The sequence below is a fragment of the Canis lupus genome, chromosome 4 (assembly GCF_048164855.1).
Source record: "Canis lupus baileyi chromosome 4, mCanLup2.hap1, whole genome shotgun sequence".
Classification (NCBI taxonomy): domain Eukaryota; kingdom Metazoa; phylum Chordata; class Mammalia; order Carnivora; family Canidae; genus Canis; species Canis lupus.
Window position 1 is genome coordinate 71,390,049 of NC_132841.1, and position 15,697 is coordinate 71,405,745.

Sequence of the window (15,697 nt, forward strand, 5' to 3'; positions counted from 1 at the left end):
AAAAAGCGCGAAACATGTCTCAGAAATGCATGACCCATTGTTATTTATTCCACAAGATATTTGATGCCTTGACTTGGTTTGAATTAACTCATCAAATCCTGTGCTATGAACATGACATCTTTGAAGGGAGTTAATAGAGCCAGGCCAGGTAAATGGCACTTATTTCTAGCACTGGTGTTGGAGCTCCTGTTTGTACTCTTTGCCATAAGGTAGCTTTCCTAAATGCACTGGAGTTTCAGTTTATATTTTGAGTTTCAAAAACTGGGGCTTACACACACACACACACACACAAGGTATATTCCCTCTGTGACTTCTCTTTCCCTCTGCAGGGCCCCTGAGGCCCATTTCATGTGATTTCATCAAATGTAATTCCTCTGGACCAACTACATTTGGTTGCATAGAGAAGAGAAGAGGCAGGAGCATTTGCTGACTTTTCTCTGGGCAATATGACAGGGAATTACATAAGTTCTGTTTACCCATCACAAAGACCCTCGAACGTATTATCAGTCTGCTGATTTTATTGATATGGCCACTGAGACATGGAGAGGTTACTAGATGGCCAAAGTCTACCACCCAGTAAGTGGCCCAGCTGAACTCTGAACCCAGAGCTCAGGGTACCAGCGTGGGTCTGTACACCCAGTCAAGGTGAGGTCAGAATCCTGCTGTAACTGGGCAGGATCTGCAACATCAGCAGAATTTCGATGGCAGCAGTCAGCTCCACCTCAATCCTTAGCTCACCTAACCTGGCCCTCAAATCCAGGCTTCTTTTTCTGGAACAATTATGAAAAAATGCACTTCAAACATGGAAAGGTAATAGCAATTAAACAACTCACTTTCCACTGTCAGCTCGGTTTCTCTGTCTCAGTAGAAAGCCTAATGGGATGTTTTATGAGGATGACAGAGACAGACACGGAAAGTGAGGCTTGCTCACCGGGGCTCCCTGGAAAGCTTGGGTCATTCGCGGCGGCTGGAATTGTTCTTCAATAACAGCCAGCTCTTCAGTGCACTGGAATAAAGCTGCAAACCCGGGAGCGCATCTGCATTTCAGCCACTCTATCTGGGAACATAGCAGCTAGTTTTCCATTCAGAGGAGTGGCATTTCAGCCTCTGTAGAAAGAAAGACCAAGAGATTGTTTTGTCCAATATGTATCCAAATGTGTAGTACCTCAGAGATGAGGTATGAATCTTTACACTTACATGTTGGGGGAGGCTTCAGGGTGGAAAGGCAGGATTGATAAGAAGCCAGGACACAGGGGCACCTGGGTGGCTCAGTGGTTGAACATCTACCTTTGCCTCGGGTCATGACCCCGGGGTCCTGGGACGGAGTCCCACATTGGGCTCCCTGCATGGAGCCTGCTTCTCCCTCTGCCTGTGTCTCTGTCTCTCTCTGTGCCTCTCAAGAATGAATAAATAAAATCTTAAAAAAAAAAAAAAAAAAAAGGAAGCCTGGATGCAAAGCATAGTCACAACTCTCCTTTGTGACCCAGTATGTCACACAGCAATGGAGGGGGGGAAGGGATGGATAAAGAGAGAGAGACAAAAAAGAGAGAGAGAGAGACAGAGAGCAAAAGAGAGAGAACTCACTGGGGATAAGTTTCAAGCATTCCTCCATGACACCTTGTGTTTTCTACGGAGTAAAGGTAACAGGAGGTCATTCGCTGCTGAGAGATTTCAGAAATGTGTCCCTGCCTAACTTTATTCCTATCTAACAGATGCATGAATTCTGCAACTGGGTGGAAGGAAAAAGGAATGACGCTGAACAGGCACCTACTCTGTGCCACGCACTGTGCAAGTCTCATCCTCCAATCTTCTTAATCCTCAATGATGTCTCCTCTGAGATGTCAGTCTCTTTTTAGAGATGAAGAAATTGAAACTAAGACAGGTTAGGTTCCTTGCCAAGCATTACATAACCAGTAAGCAGCCTAAGATTCAAGTCCATGTGTGTCGGGCTCCCAAATTGAAATTTGTCCCCTGTTAAAATGTGACTGTCTCTGGAAAAGGTGGCATGTGGGACGTTATCAGTCATTTACACCATAGACTAATGAACTGACTCTACCCTTGCTTGAGAAAAAGTTTTACTTAAAAAGCCTAAACGTCCTAGATTCCACAAAGGGAAAGAAAGTACAGAAGAGAGGATGGTGATGACAAAGACGTAGATCAGTCACTTCCCAATTGTGCCCAGCCCTAAATTCCCTGGCAGCTTAACAAGCAGGTGGAAGGCAGGAGGGAAGATGTGACACATAAGGTCTTTCTTAGACTCTCATTTCCAGAAAGACAGATAGTGCAGAATGGAAATGCTGCTAAGGTTCCAAGAGCAAGCAGTGATGTTGAGAAGGGAGAGAGGGACTTACTGGTAATTGTGTGTAGCACAAGTCAAGGCCCAAAGGCAGCTGGCCCTACCCAGGCCACAGCCTGGCATGGTCTGCAGAGCCTCCAGGCTGACTGGGTCTGGGAATGATACCTCCTGGTCCCCTTAGAAACAGGGGACCAGCCTGCTCAGCACCACACTCGTGGCCCTGGGAGGTGGCACCATGGCTTAGAGTGGAGCATTGGAACTGGCTTTTTTACCTCCAACCTGTGTGGCCTCTAGCATGTTACCTGCCCTCCTGTCTCCTCATTTGTAAAATGAGAATCATAAGGCCTACCTCACGGGGTCATTGTGAGAATGATGGGCAGGTGGCACTTAGTAAATGGCAACTAATGCTACACATAATCTGCAGTCAGGTTACATGGGGGAATTGTGATCCAAAGGCTGTGGGGCCAAGTTGACTTAACCATCGATGTCACTTCAAGTCACCACCCAGTGTGAACCGAAGCGCAATGGGAAGAGCTGTCAGCTTCAAACACCAAACTACCTTCTTTATCTAAAGCCACAATGTCTGAAACTCCACATTCAGGATATATTCCTTTGGCACCTGCCCCAAACATCCTTTGACTGTTCCTTTGATGGGCAACACATTAAGTCTACCGATTAATTAGAGCGTCCAATGGCAGCTACCCACTGGAATTGTCTGGGTATAAAATAAGTGCTCATGCCAGGCCTCCCTCTCTGACCCCCTCCCCCCACCACCCAATTACACCTCTGGGAGTGGCCCAGGCATTTAAAAAAAGAATACTTGTCAAGTGTTTCTAAGTTGCCAAATGTGTAGCCAAGGTTGAGGACCCCTGCTTTAAACTATTTCACTATGAAGAATATAAGCTCTAGCAGTCCAAGGAATACAGCAGTGTCCTCAGAGCTTACCACTGCACTTGGCACAAAAACAGTTAGCCTACAAGGTCATTGCTGTTGTTATTGAATGAAAATAAAGATGTTGATAGCTCTAAATGGACTGCAATGAGAGCCAGAGGCAAGGCAAGGGACAAAGCGCTGAAAGGCACACAAAGAAGAAATAGTCTCTGGGTTATTATAGAAGAGCAAGTCACACTTCTAAGGGAATTGTGCTGCTTGTTACTTGTAGCAGCAAAAGACAGACATCCTATAAGGAGGGGAAGATACTTACAGTAGGACTGGGAGAAAAAAAAGAAATGCTTCTCCAAGTTTCTAAAGTAACATAATGCAAAAAGATATATTTTTCAATTAAGTATTTCTACAAGTCCTGTTGGCAGTTGGAAATTATAGAAAACCACATGTTCTGGAATCAGAGGGCTCTGGCTTCAAATCTCATGCCTCCCACTTATTAACTGCATGACCTCCTAGATGGAGGTCGGGGGTTTTTTTCCTGTATTTTTTAAAAGCCTCTCTGATCCTCAGTTTCTAGATCTATAAAAGCATGAGTAATATTATAGCTCTCCCAGGGAGGATAAAGGATGCTGGGTGAACCGTGCTGGCACGCAGTAGGTGACTGATCCATGTAAATTCCCTCTCTCTGCTCTCTCCTTTCCTCCATTCCATCCTAGCAAACCAGGTGATGTATGACTCTGGAGAGAACACCTTTTCAAAAGGAGAAATCAGATTAATGCTTGCTACTTTCTTCTTCTTTTTTTTTTAAGTAGGCTCCATGCCCAATGTGGGGCTTGAACTCACAACCCCAAGATCAAGAGGCTCCAAGACATGGCTCTAGGGTATAAGTCTATCTGGAGGACACAAGGAAGTCTACACCTCCCAGCAAATGAGGAGTGAATGTACAAATGAATTATTTATATATATGTGTTTTGCCTCCAAGGTTTGAAGCTCTTTAAAAGTAAGGTTTGTGCTTTCTTCTATTTTTTGTATTGCCCCATCATACTTAGCATAAGCCTAGCACACAGTAAGTTTTTGATAACTATTTCTTGATGCCAGCCCACTTAACTTTTTTCTATTTTTCATATTTATTTCCATCTTCCAATTCAACATCACCATGACTCTCAGAGACAAAACAATCCTGTCTTTCAGTTGCAAACTTCAGAAAGAAAATGCTTGAGATGGTGGCCAGGGTGGATTCTAAGATCAAACACTAAAATCTGAATACTGACATTTGTAAACCCGTTGTGGCAGGCTGAATAATGGTCCCCTCAAAGACATTCACATCCTAATTCCTAGAATCTGTGAATAAATACATCACCGTACATTTGCAGATGTAATTCAGTTAAGGATGTTGAGATGGGGAGATTATTAGATTTTGGGGGGTAGATCCAATGTAATCATAAAGGTCCCTTAATTATGGAAGAGGGAGAGAGAATAGCTAGTGTCAGAGTGATGTGGTGTGAGAGTAACTCAACCAGTCATTGCTGACTTTAAAGATGGAAGGAGCCATGAACCAAGAAATACAGACATCCTCTAGAAGCTAGGAAAGGCAAAGAAAAAGATTCTTCCCTGGCATCTCTAGAAGGAATACAGCCTGCTAACGTCCTTATTTAAACCCACTGAAACCCATTTCAGACTTCTGACCTCCAGAAACATAAGGTAATCAATTTGTGTTGTTTTAAACCACTTAAGTTTTTGGTAACCTGTTACAGAAGCAATAGGAAACCATTATACCAACCGTATGTTAATTTTCTTTCTGGAAACTTTTCTGATTGTACTGAACTATCAAGTCCAGTTGAGAAGAATGTTTAATAAGCCAAGGATCTTTTGAACACACCACTTACTTTTCTGAACCACATTAATTTCCTCTTTGTCTATGTATTAATACCTAATGATCTATAGATAAAAAATCACCAGTAGGTGACATTTCTAACACAGAATATACCAACATAAAAGTGTTCAAGTTAGAAGTTGCAACTTATTTTTTTCTATTAGTTTTATTCTTTAAATTTGCAATTCAGTGTTTTGTGCAATGCGATAGTCAAACAATTAACTCATTGTACAATATGGGTCACTACCAATAACAGAATGGATGCTGGCCAGTATTCTCTACCAGGGCACACCAGATAAAAGTCAGCCCTGATATTGAATGGCCTAAAAATTACAGATATCTCCTTTTGCATATGTATATGGATAAGGTCTAAAGAATTCATTTTGCTATTTTATAACACCTCCCACTTCCCAATCCTCAATTAGAATCCATCATATATAGCATGGTCGTGCATAAATCCCGGTGACAACTTCTACTCATAGTTAAAATAGCTGGGGGAAGTGAATTCCAGAACTCTGGACCTGCCACCAAGAACCTTTGAAGTACAAAATAAAGATCTAAGTATTTTTGGCAGAATTGCACACGTAATCTGGATAAGATAATTTAACCCAAAGGAATAAGGTAAGACTTTTCCGAAGACTCATTAGTGAGAAGCAAAGATAAACAGGTTCATCCATCAATCATAGCTTAATAGTCCCATATCTTCACTTATAAACCACCCTCACAAAAGTCTCATCACACTCCTCGAACACTTCTCTCCCCATTGTAGTGGCAAGAGAAGCTGAATACCTGAAACAGGCATTGCTGGTTTCTTGGCCTCTTGGCCACCATCCCTCCTTTCCTTCCCTCTTTTTTTTTTTTTAATTTTATTTATTTATTCATGAGAGACAAAGAGAGAGAGAGGCAGAGACACAGGCAGAGGGAGAAGCAGGCTCCACGCAGGGAGCCCGAAGCGGGACTCCATCTCAGGACTCCAGGATCATACCCTGGGCTGAAGGCAGACACCCAACTGCCAAGCCACTCAGGCATCTCCCTTCCTTTCTTTTAGTTCAGGTCTTCCCCCTTTCCTTGACTCAGAGAGCAAATCTTGATTAATCTTAACTAATTACAGTAATTTCATCTCCTTTGCCAGTGATTGGTTTAGAAAGAAGCATGGATCCAATCTTGACCAATGTTACATAAGAACTTGCTTAGAGGATTCTGAGATTTCCTTTCAGATAAAAACAAATAACATGGGAAAGGCAGCCTATCTTCTGCTGATGTCCTATAGATGTCGTATAGAACTTATAAAAGTCTAGATTATTTATTCTGTAGATGTTGACTACTGTAAAGTTGTCAATCTCATAAATTTAGGCTTTACTGATTTCTTATTTTCAATAAGACAATGACTTAATTGAATTTTACCTTTGCTTTAAAAGAATCTTACAAAACCGGCAGCCTGGGTGGCTCAGCAGTTTAGTGCCGCCTTCAGCGCAGGGCATGATCCTGGAGACCCAGGATCGAGTCCCACATCAGGCTCCCTGCATGGAGCCTGCTTCTCCCTCTGCCTGTGTCTCTGCCTCTCTCATGAATAAATAAATAAAATTTTTTAAAAAAAAGAATCTTACAAAACCAATTCACAGTGTAAATAACATTTTAGAAAGCATAAAGAGGTCCTAAATAAAATGATGAGTAAATGGATGGATCTATGACATTATAATTTGTTCATTCATTTATCTAATCAAGAATTAATAAGGACCCTTCAGCAGTGATTATAAAACCCCATCTTTGAGGAATAAGAGATTCAATAAGACCAAGTTGTATCAAAATAATCTTTTTTTTAAACAAAATATACTTTCTCCTACAATGGTAGATGATGACACTAATAATAGCACATACTAATTTTACCAAAGCATTCAAAAAATCTTCTAGGTGACACTTCTTTAAATATAAATTTTTGTACAAAATATTCTAGAATTCAGTCATTAATTAAAAGTAATGACTATTAAGGCTGACATCTTAATAAGTCAAAATTCGTGAGATACAAACTTACTTTCCAATGACTACACAACGTCCTATTCTGTGTGACAAACTTTGAAAGTTCCTCTTTTAAGTATACAGTGCTATTGATTATTCCTTGCTTTGAAATAATTGGACAATGGAACACTGAGTGATTCATATTTCTTAAGGGATTAGAAGGGGACAAAGGAGATAAACATTCAGCTGATCAGTTTCAGACAAATCATTAGATTTGCCCATATGTCACAGTGGTTCCCCTTCTTTTCCCAGAAATGCTCATGGTATTAATTTTGAATAGCTGAACTTTGGGAAGCCTGTACATCATAAGTGTAAGTGGATGCACAATAGAGTAATCATCACATGAGGACAGCCTATTACAGATTGGCACTCCTTCTGAAAAAATCAAACAGAAGGAAAGAGAGTCATGGTGGTGGATTCATCTCTTGGAAATCCTTTCCGATTGGCAACTAGTTGGTGTTAAAAGTCTGGGCTCCACCAACTGTCACTGGTTGGTCAGCAGCAATTTCTCTCACTGCTTTTCCCATGACGCAAGCAAACAGACACTACTTTTGTTCTAGTTCACCCCCACGCCTGAAAGGCACAAATGCCTTCTTGATGGATTGGCTCCTGGAATTGTGCAGCCCCCACAGCTGATTTCCTTTCTGGCAAGCTGCCTCCTGGTAAACATCGATGGGATGAGCAAGAGGATGTGTGGGTACAGAGCAGTGATACAGGGCTTTGACTATGATTATGCTTTTGGTCATCATCATTTCCAAATTGCATATTATGAACATAGATTGTATTGGGGATGTTGAGGATGGAGGGAAAGGCTTGTGCATTTCTATTCAGGGAATAGTTATCAGAGTTTACCATCTCCAAACTTCTATTGCTTTAGACTTGGAGGAAGAAAGGATGCACAGCAGAGTCTTCCTGTGCTAGAAAATAGTAAGAGATTCACTTCTGGTTCAGCTTCATCATTACCCTCTCCCGCTTGGCTATCTTTTACAGACCTTATACCCACATTGGAAGATAGGCATGTTTCTTTATTTTAGGGTGATTCTCCCAGACGCAGATTCTGAAGATTTGTTTTATAAGAGGGTAGAGGAGTTGGATGGTGGACAGGGTGAGGGAAAAGCCAAGTACCACAGTGATTTTAGGGAAAGTTTCACAAAGGGTATTTTGAGTCTGATCTTCCAGGAGAACTCTGGAGTGTGGATTAAACCCCCAAGACTCCCCAGTTGAGGCCATAGGTCTGGACTTTCACTCTCTTCTGCCAGTCAGTCATTGGCTAAGGGTCCCACAGGGAGATATAATCCCTCAGGTGCTCTGGCTTCCAGGATGCAGACAAATGAAGGGGCAGTCTTCTGAGAGAGTCACAAGTGTGAACCTATACACAAAACACTCAGAAGCCTGAGAAGAGAACACCAAAATGGTAAAATGGATCAGAGGGATCTGAGTAGAGCAGTGCAGGTCCCCTACTCTCCTGGTCAGAGATGCTATATTCTTTAGCTAAAGTTTGTTCCAAAGATGTCAATGCCTGTCTCAGGAAACTATCAGAATCTGGTTTTTGTGACAGTCGTAACAGAACCCAAATTCAATATAATCAGTACACATACAAATCATAAGTTACAGTCTGTACTTTAAACTGATCTGGTCAAAGGAATCCTGAAAAACCATTAGACTTACTGGTATTTGGTTTTGCTCCTTTCTCTGCGGCCCTGGTCCACCAACACCAATTCCCTCCATTTGCTTTAGCTTCACTAATCTTTTACATTCATAAACACACTCTCCTTCAAAAAGGCTTCCCTGGTAGCACCACTGCTTGAACTCCTACCATTTAATGAACATTCAGAATCTGCCCCAGGTTATTAATTTTGTATATGCACCCACCCACCCCACCCCCACATATATACACACACACAAAAAAAAATTTATTAATTTCACAAACAAACTGCAAGATCCCTGGCAAAGCTCAGTAACCACTTCTGCTCAAGGAGAGCCTTAACCTTTGTCCCACTTGCCTCAGGCAATTTTTATGAAGACATAAAGATATTTGGGGTAAATAAAAAAAAAAGTGTAAAAGAACTAAATAGTATAAGGTGACATGTTTATCAACTAGTCCATAGAAATATCATTCACCCATTTGAACTTGCTTCTTCTCTCTCCAAAGGAAAAATATGGATTGGTGAACATTTTTGGAATTTGTTTTATAATTTTTTTTTTCCCAATACAAAGATTTGTTTATATGCATTTTGGGAAAAAAAAATCCAGTTGTTCATTAAACTGCTGTACAGTTTTATATATTTTCTCATTCCTTCGTTCCAACTCAAAATATGGAAATGTATTTCTGTGGAACGAGGAGGGGCATGTGCTCAGTTTATTTAATAAGGAGTGGTGAAAATTTATGCCAAATATTTCCCTTCTAGGTCAAAAAAGTATGTTCTCTTGTAAATAACTGAATGTAAAAGATCCATCAGATGGCCAGCAAGTAGCTGAAAGTGCTTCCTAAGTCAGCCCTTACTCTGGGAATCAGAAAAAGGAAGAAGACTTGAAGCTCAGATAGATCTGAGAGCTCTGACAACTTGGAAAATCACAAGTAAAGCTGCTGTCGAAGAAGGTAAACAAGGTCCTTTGCAATTTATTCACACCTAATTCTTCAGCTCTTCATTCACTCACTCTCTCAACATCCATCAGGCAACTAGTGTATGCAAAATTTGGGGCTGGGTGCTGAGCAGAACATTATTAGGCTTTTTACTGAAAGTCTGAATCATTTGTGGACCTGGGCTATTACTGAAATCACAGAGCAGTAAAGCGCATTATATCAAGAGAACACAAAACTGAACAAAGCCACCTTTTAAAGTCCCCCTTTTAATATCAGGTTGACCCGCTCTTCCTATTTTGCCCATCTGCTAACCTTTAGAAATATTTTTCTTATTGCTGATAAGGCCAGCTGGTGATCACCCTGTCTCCCCTCTGTAGTACATAAAGAGTATCTTTGTTTTCCTCAGCATGAACTGAGAGGCAAGTCCAGGGAACAGTGAAACACCCAGGATGGAAATGAGGTGTCTTTGTGACAGTAAACTCTTTCTTTGGCCCCCATTATTGAGATCAACATGACTTAGTCACCGGTGGATGAAACCAATGATTGTTTTACTCTGCCTACCCAGAGTCACTCACTGAGTCAGTGGGTAAACTGGGATCAGAACCCAGCCTTGTCTTACCGAGGCTGAGCGGTTCTACTATATTTATCTAGGGTCTCATGATTCTTAGTGCTTTTGCGCTGCCCTCTAATTTGCACTGTGCCTGCTATAATATCTAAACGGGAAGTTGCCAGCTAAAATGGTCATTATCCGAGAAATCTATTTAAACATGTTTATAAGGTCAAATGAAGTGGGTGGTGGATAAGCTAGACAGAAAACAACACAAGCTTTGGCTCAGCATAGCCCGTGAAGCTAAAGCAAAAAGAGAGTAATGTTTAATGTCAAGCCAGCACATGGTAGGAAAAGGCAATCTAAGCAAAATTATATCTAAATGTAGGAATGAGCAATCAAAATATTCCACCAACCAACTGATTTCTATTTAAGAAGCAGAACAATGGTTTGACTTATCTTTATTTAATGGATCAAGACCTTGAGGCAGCATGTCAATAGGGTCTCAAATCTAAACTTTGGAAAGGATCTTTATAGATATAGTGCATTCCAACAAGAGTGAAGAGTTGAGATAATTAAGAAAAATGTCCAGAATCAACCAAAATTAATCTTTGATGGACTTAACAATAGGTAATAGTGAGTACTATAGGACCACAGCGAAATTAGGAAATTGGGGGAAAATCTAATCTCTCTGGGAGCCCAACCTAGACTTCCTACACATTCAAGACTTTGAAAAACACCTTTCAGTTCCAAAAAACCTACATGTCAGTTTAGAGCCAACCACCACATTACATGAGCCTCCAGGCTCTGCTTAACTGTCTTTGAACATCAAAGAGAAAGAAGGAAAAGGGTATGTCCTCTCCCTGTTTTCTAAGAAATAGGGATACGAGTTGGAAGGCTTTGAGTAGCAAAAGAGAAAGGTAGCATCTAAAATGTTCCCTACATGTTCTGCATGAACGTGAATGCTAGTCAGAGACTCAGCAATTAAATAGATTCTATGCAACTGAAAGATCCCATATGGTTGCTACTGGAAAACGTGACAAGACATGGGCATCAAGTAATTAGGTCATAGAGGAGAGTTAATATTTCTTTTTCACTATGAATGAAATTAATTTAATAAACTCCTATCCATACAAAATTCACTTATAAATATTATTTCTTCCTGGAGTTTGATGTGGCATGGTTTGGGCTAGAACTGCATAACATTTGTTCTAGATTCCTTCTACTCTATCATAAAATTTAAGCTCTTTTTTGTCCCTTTCTTTCTGGTCCTAACTCTCTTCTCATTTCTAATGATTCTAGAAATGACTTAATCAGGTCATTGCTATAAGAAAGAAAAGGAGAGAGAGAGAAAGATAGGGGAATATTGGAAAAGAAGCTGGGGAAAGGAGGGTCAAGCAGAAAGAAAGGAGAGATTGGAGAATGATCAGGGAGTGGGACATGGGCAGATGAAAGTAGCTTTGATATAGTGAAGCAATGGATCTCCTTAGAAGCAGCTGATCAATTTTGCAGCCATTAGCATGTGTTGCTACTGAGCACCTGAAATGCACCTGGTCTGAATTCCAATGTGCTGTAAGTACAAAACACACACCAGATTTTGAAGAATTTTGTACAAAGAAAAAAGAAAGATTGCAAAGTATTAATATTTTCATATTGATTGCCTTTTAAAATTATAATATTTCAGATGTACTGTTGACCCTTCAACAACACAGATTTGAAATATAATGCACATTTGTTTTGGTAAATACAGTATACGAATGTAAACATATTTTCCCTTCCTCGTGATCTTTTTTCTCTTCCTTATGATATTCTTTTTTTTTTCCTTATGATATTCTTAATACCATTTTATTTTCTCCAGCTTCCCTAATTGTAAGAACACAGTATATAATACATAGAACATACAAAACGTGTGTGAATCAACTGTTTATGTTACTGGTAAGGCTTCCAGTCTGAAGTAGGCTATTAGCAGTTAAGTTTTGTGGGAAGTCAAAATTATTTATTTACTTATGTATTTATTTATGTATTTATTTATGTATTTATTTATTTATTTATTTTTTGGAAGTCAAAATTTATATGTGGATTTCTGACTGTATGGGGGAGTAGGTAAGTGCTCCTAACACCCATGTTGTTCAAAGGTTAACTGTATAGCATTAAATATGTTATTAAAATTAATTTCATCTGTCTTTTAATTTTTTAATGTGACCACTAGAAAAAGTAAAATTACATATGTGGCTCAAGTTATGTTTCTTCTTATTTTTTTAAAGATTTTATTTATTAATTCATGAGAGGCAGAGACATAGAGGGAGAAGCAAGCTCCCTCCCTGCAAGGAGCCTGATGTGGGACTCAATCCTGTGACTCCAGGATCACACCCTGAGCTGAAATGCAGACGCTCAACTGCTGAGCCACCCAAGCGGCCAACAAGTTATGTTTCTATTACACTTCAGGAGAAGTGGTTGAATGGCTTCTATTCCCTCCACCATCTCTACCACAACAATCCCCAAACTCTCAGTCTGAAATTCAAGTCCTGACACAATGATAAACCCTTTAACAGCAATGTCAATGCCTGGAGTTTCTTTGGGGAGGCAGGTGATGTATCTGTCTAGCAGCTTCTCGTCCTTGGGAGGCAGGTCCATGGCCAACACACAGGAGCCATCAGATAAGGCTGTCCTCAGACCTGCCCTGTGCAATTGCTGAGTGCAGCTCCAGGCTCTCAGGGGCCTGTGGGACTCCAGACTCCCCACTTCAGCCCCAGGGGCCCCTGGCTTTGTCTTCCTCACAGTCTCCTTGTCACAGTATTTTCTCCCCCAGCCACCTTTCCAAGGATTTATCATTTTCTCAAACATAGGTACTTTCAGCATAATTTTGGGTAAACCAAAAAAAGGATAAAAATCTTTTATGACTCATAGACCACAATACATCAAAGGACTAGAGCATGTTTAGGGTGCTACAGAAACTTTTTTGGCGATTTGGGAGCAAAGATTAGAATGACAAAAGGCTCCAGGTGGAAAGAAAAAGGAGAGTGCGAGGGGAAGGAAGTAGAACTGGAAGAAGGCAGGCAATTGTCAATGGCTTAGATTCATCTGGTGTGTCTTTGTAAAGTCACTACAGGCCACAGACAGTGGGGGACTGTCTATGGTGGAGCTTCTAGCACACATGCACAGTCTACCTATTTTCAGGATTGCTTGGAGCTATAGCAGAGCCCAGGTCCATTTCAAATGTGAATATGAATACAAATGCTGGAGTGGAAACTCTATACCACTACAGGAGATGTGGCACAAATCAGATGCTCCACACAGGATGGGCCAGTGGCACCATGTTGTTCTGGATGAACTATTCATCAGCCAGGAAGCTTATCCTTTGCACGGAGCACTTTCCACTCATGGCACTTCCCGTACTGAAGCAGTAGAGGCTTTATGTGAAAAAAAAAACCCACGTCCTTGTCCCAAAGCACGGCCAACTCAACCAAGAGCTCAAAGGATCCAACAGTTTATGCTGTAGCTTAATATAAGCATTTACACGGCATAACAAGTAATTCTGTATCTGATCTACCCCTCGGCAAATCTGATGGGGAAAAAAAAATCACATGTTTTCATGGTCATCCCTGAAAGTTTGGGGGATTAATAGTAATCTCCTTTCTTCTGTCTTTTCTTTTGTCACCCTTTACGTATCAGTTGGGATTGGGTTAAATCTGGTGATTGCCAGGCAGACATTAGCATAGAGGCCAGAGAGATCTCTGAGCGAGCTTTTCACTACTCACCCCAATTTGGAAGGTTCCTGTGACTTTAGATTAATAGATGCCTGCTGGGTTGTCAGCAAGCCTTGTTTAGGCCAGGGACCTGAGAACTCATCCTTTTTGGAAGTTCCCAAAGGACAGCATTAGGTTTCCTTCCTTCCTTAAAATTTGGGTCCTGATGTACAGAAACAATTCAGGATTTTGGTGTAGTGTGGCCGAGACTGTCCACCTATTATCCCTTCCTATCTTACCAAACTAACCCTAATTTTATTTCAGGAAACAATGTGACCAGCTGAAAGACTATTTCTCAGCCTCCCTTGTAATTAGGAGTGGCCTCTGAGACATAAGGGCATTTGTCAGGTGAGACTTAAAGGGAAACTCCTTAAAAGAGTAGTAGACGGCTGGTATATGCCCTTTTGTCCCCTGCTCCCATCTCCCTTTTTCTTTCTTCTTGTCTAAACCCTAGAAGTGGTGGCTGGAGCCTTAGCAGCCATCTGAGACGATGAAGTGACCCCAAGGATGGAAGGTAAGATCTAAGGATGATTAAAAAGAAGAATAAAAGGAACCTGGAACACTGATGGTCTTATAAGCATTCATAACAGTCTGCATTACAGACCTACTTTTTTTATAAAAAAAGAAAAATAAATCTGTTTCTTAAGCCACTGTCACTTGTGTTTTCTGTTGTAAGCTATCCAACTTGATTCTAACTGATACATGTAGAAAGAATTCTAGGTCAATTATCCAGAAATTAATTTCTGTAAAAGCCATTCATTAATTAATTTGCTAAATTATGTTTGCTTAAAACTTGTTTCTAATAATTACTTAAGAGATGTATGCCAATTTGTATTTTTATGAAGCCTTTTAAAGTTCACTGAATGGGGGGGTAATTTCTCCTTGTTTCTGCTAACTTTGAACATATAATGAATTTCAAGGATTTTATAAAAAATAAAGGTCTTTTCCCAAAAATTGTTCAATTTTATATCTACAATCTTTCACAGAGAAGTAATAGTTTAGAAGTAAAAGTTAACCAGTTGTGTGGGAATTGGGAAATTGTGACTAGGAATACCTTTACATATGTGTCCTCCATGCACAAATACCCAGCAGCCCTGTGTGCACTCATACACACATAGGCACCCGGGCCCACATGCAAACTTCACGTTCACATTCATACAGACTTGGTTTGTCCCTCCGACAAAAGAAAGTTTCCACTTCATCTATGAGAATCAAATTACATTTAAGGGAACGTCATCCCATTCATATATGAAATATTCAGCTTTGGAGAAGTCCTCAGAATTATCTGAAATATGAAATACTCATGAAATTGACATTCAGTAGAATGCACTGACAAATGCGTACATGAATGAGAAAAGACAGTGAGCTGTGTTCAAAGGATGACTTCATCAGATTTGGTATGCCATTTATGTTTACTCATAATAAGCATTTGGACATTTTCTTTTTGCTAATTTGATGGTTCAACCTTATGATCTGGTTTCTTTCTGAAAATGGCTAAGTCAATTGTTCTGTCATCTTTTCTTTTCAGATTTGTAGAATGGGAGTGCTAACAATTTCACAGAACTGTAGCAAGGATGAAGTGAGATAATGCACACATGTGTCCCTGGTATACTACAGACAGATGCTCAACAACTACTGGCCTTAATGAATGGCCATAAGAATGACTGGGTATTGGGTGAATGCATGCTCCTGAGCTCATCCATCTTCTGATTCTGTTCCCTATGTCCTCTAGAAGCCCTGAGCAACCCAT

General features: G+C 40.5%; 1 long non-coding RNA gene across 1 annotated transcript in view; it reads right to left on the reverse strand.

Moving 5' to 3' along the window:
* The window catches only part of LOC140631627 (uncharacterized), a 122,452-nt gene that overhangs the window by 59,359 nt on the left and 47,396 nt on the right, over positions 1–15,697 (reverse strand). Inside the window, exon 4 of the long non-coding RNA XR_012029155.1 lies at positions 932–1,107. This is a non-coding gene — a long non-coding RNA (uncharacterized lncRNA). The remainder of the gene's footprint in view (positions 1–931; positions 1,108–15,697) is intronic.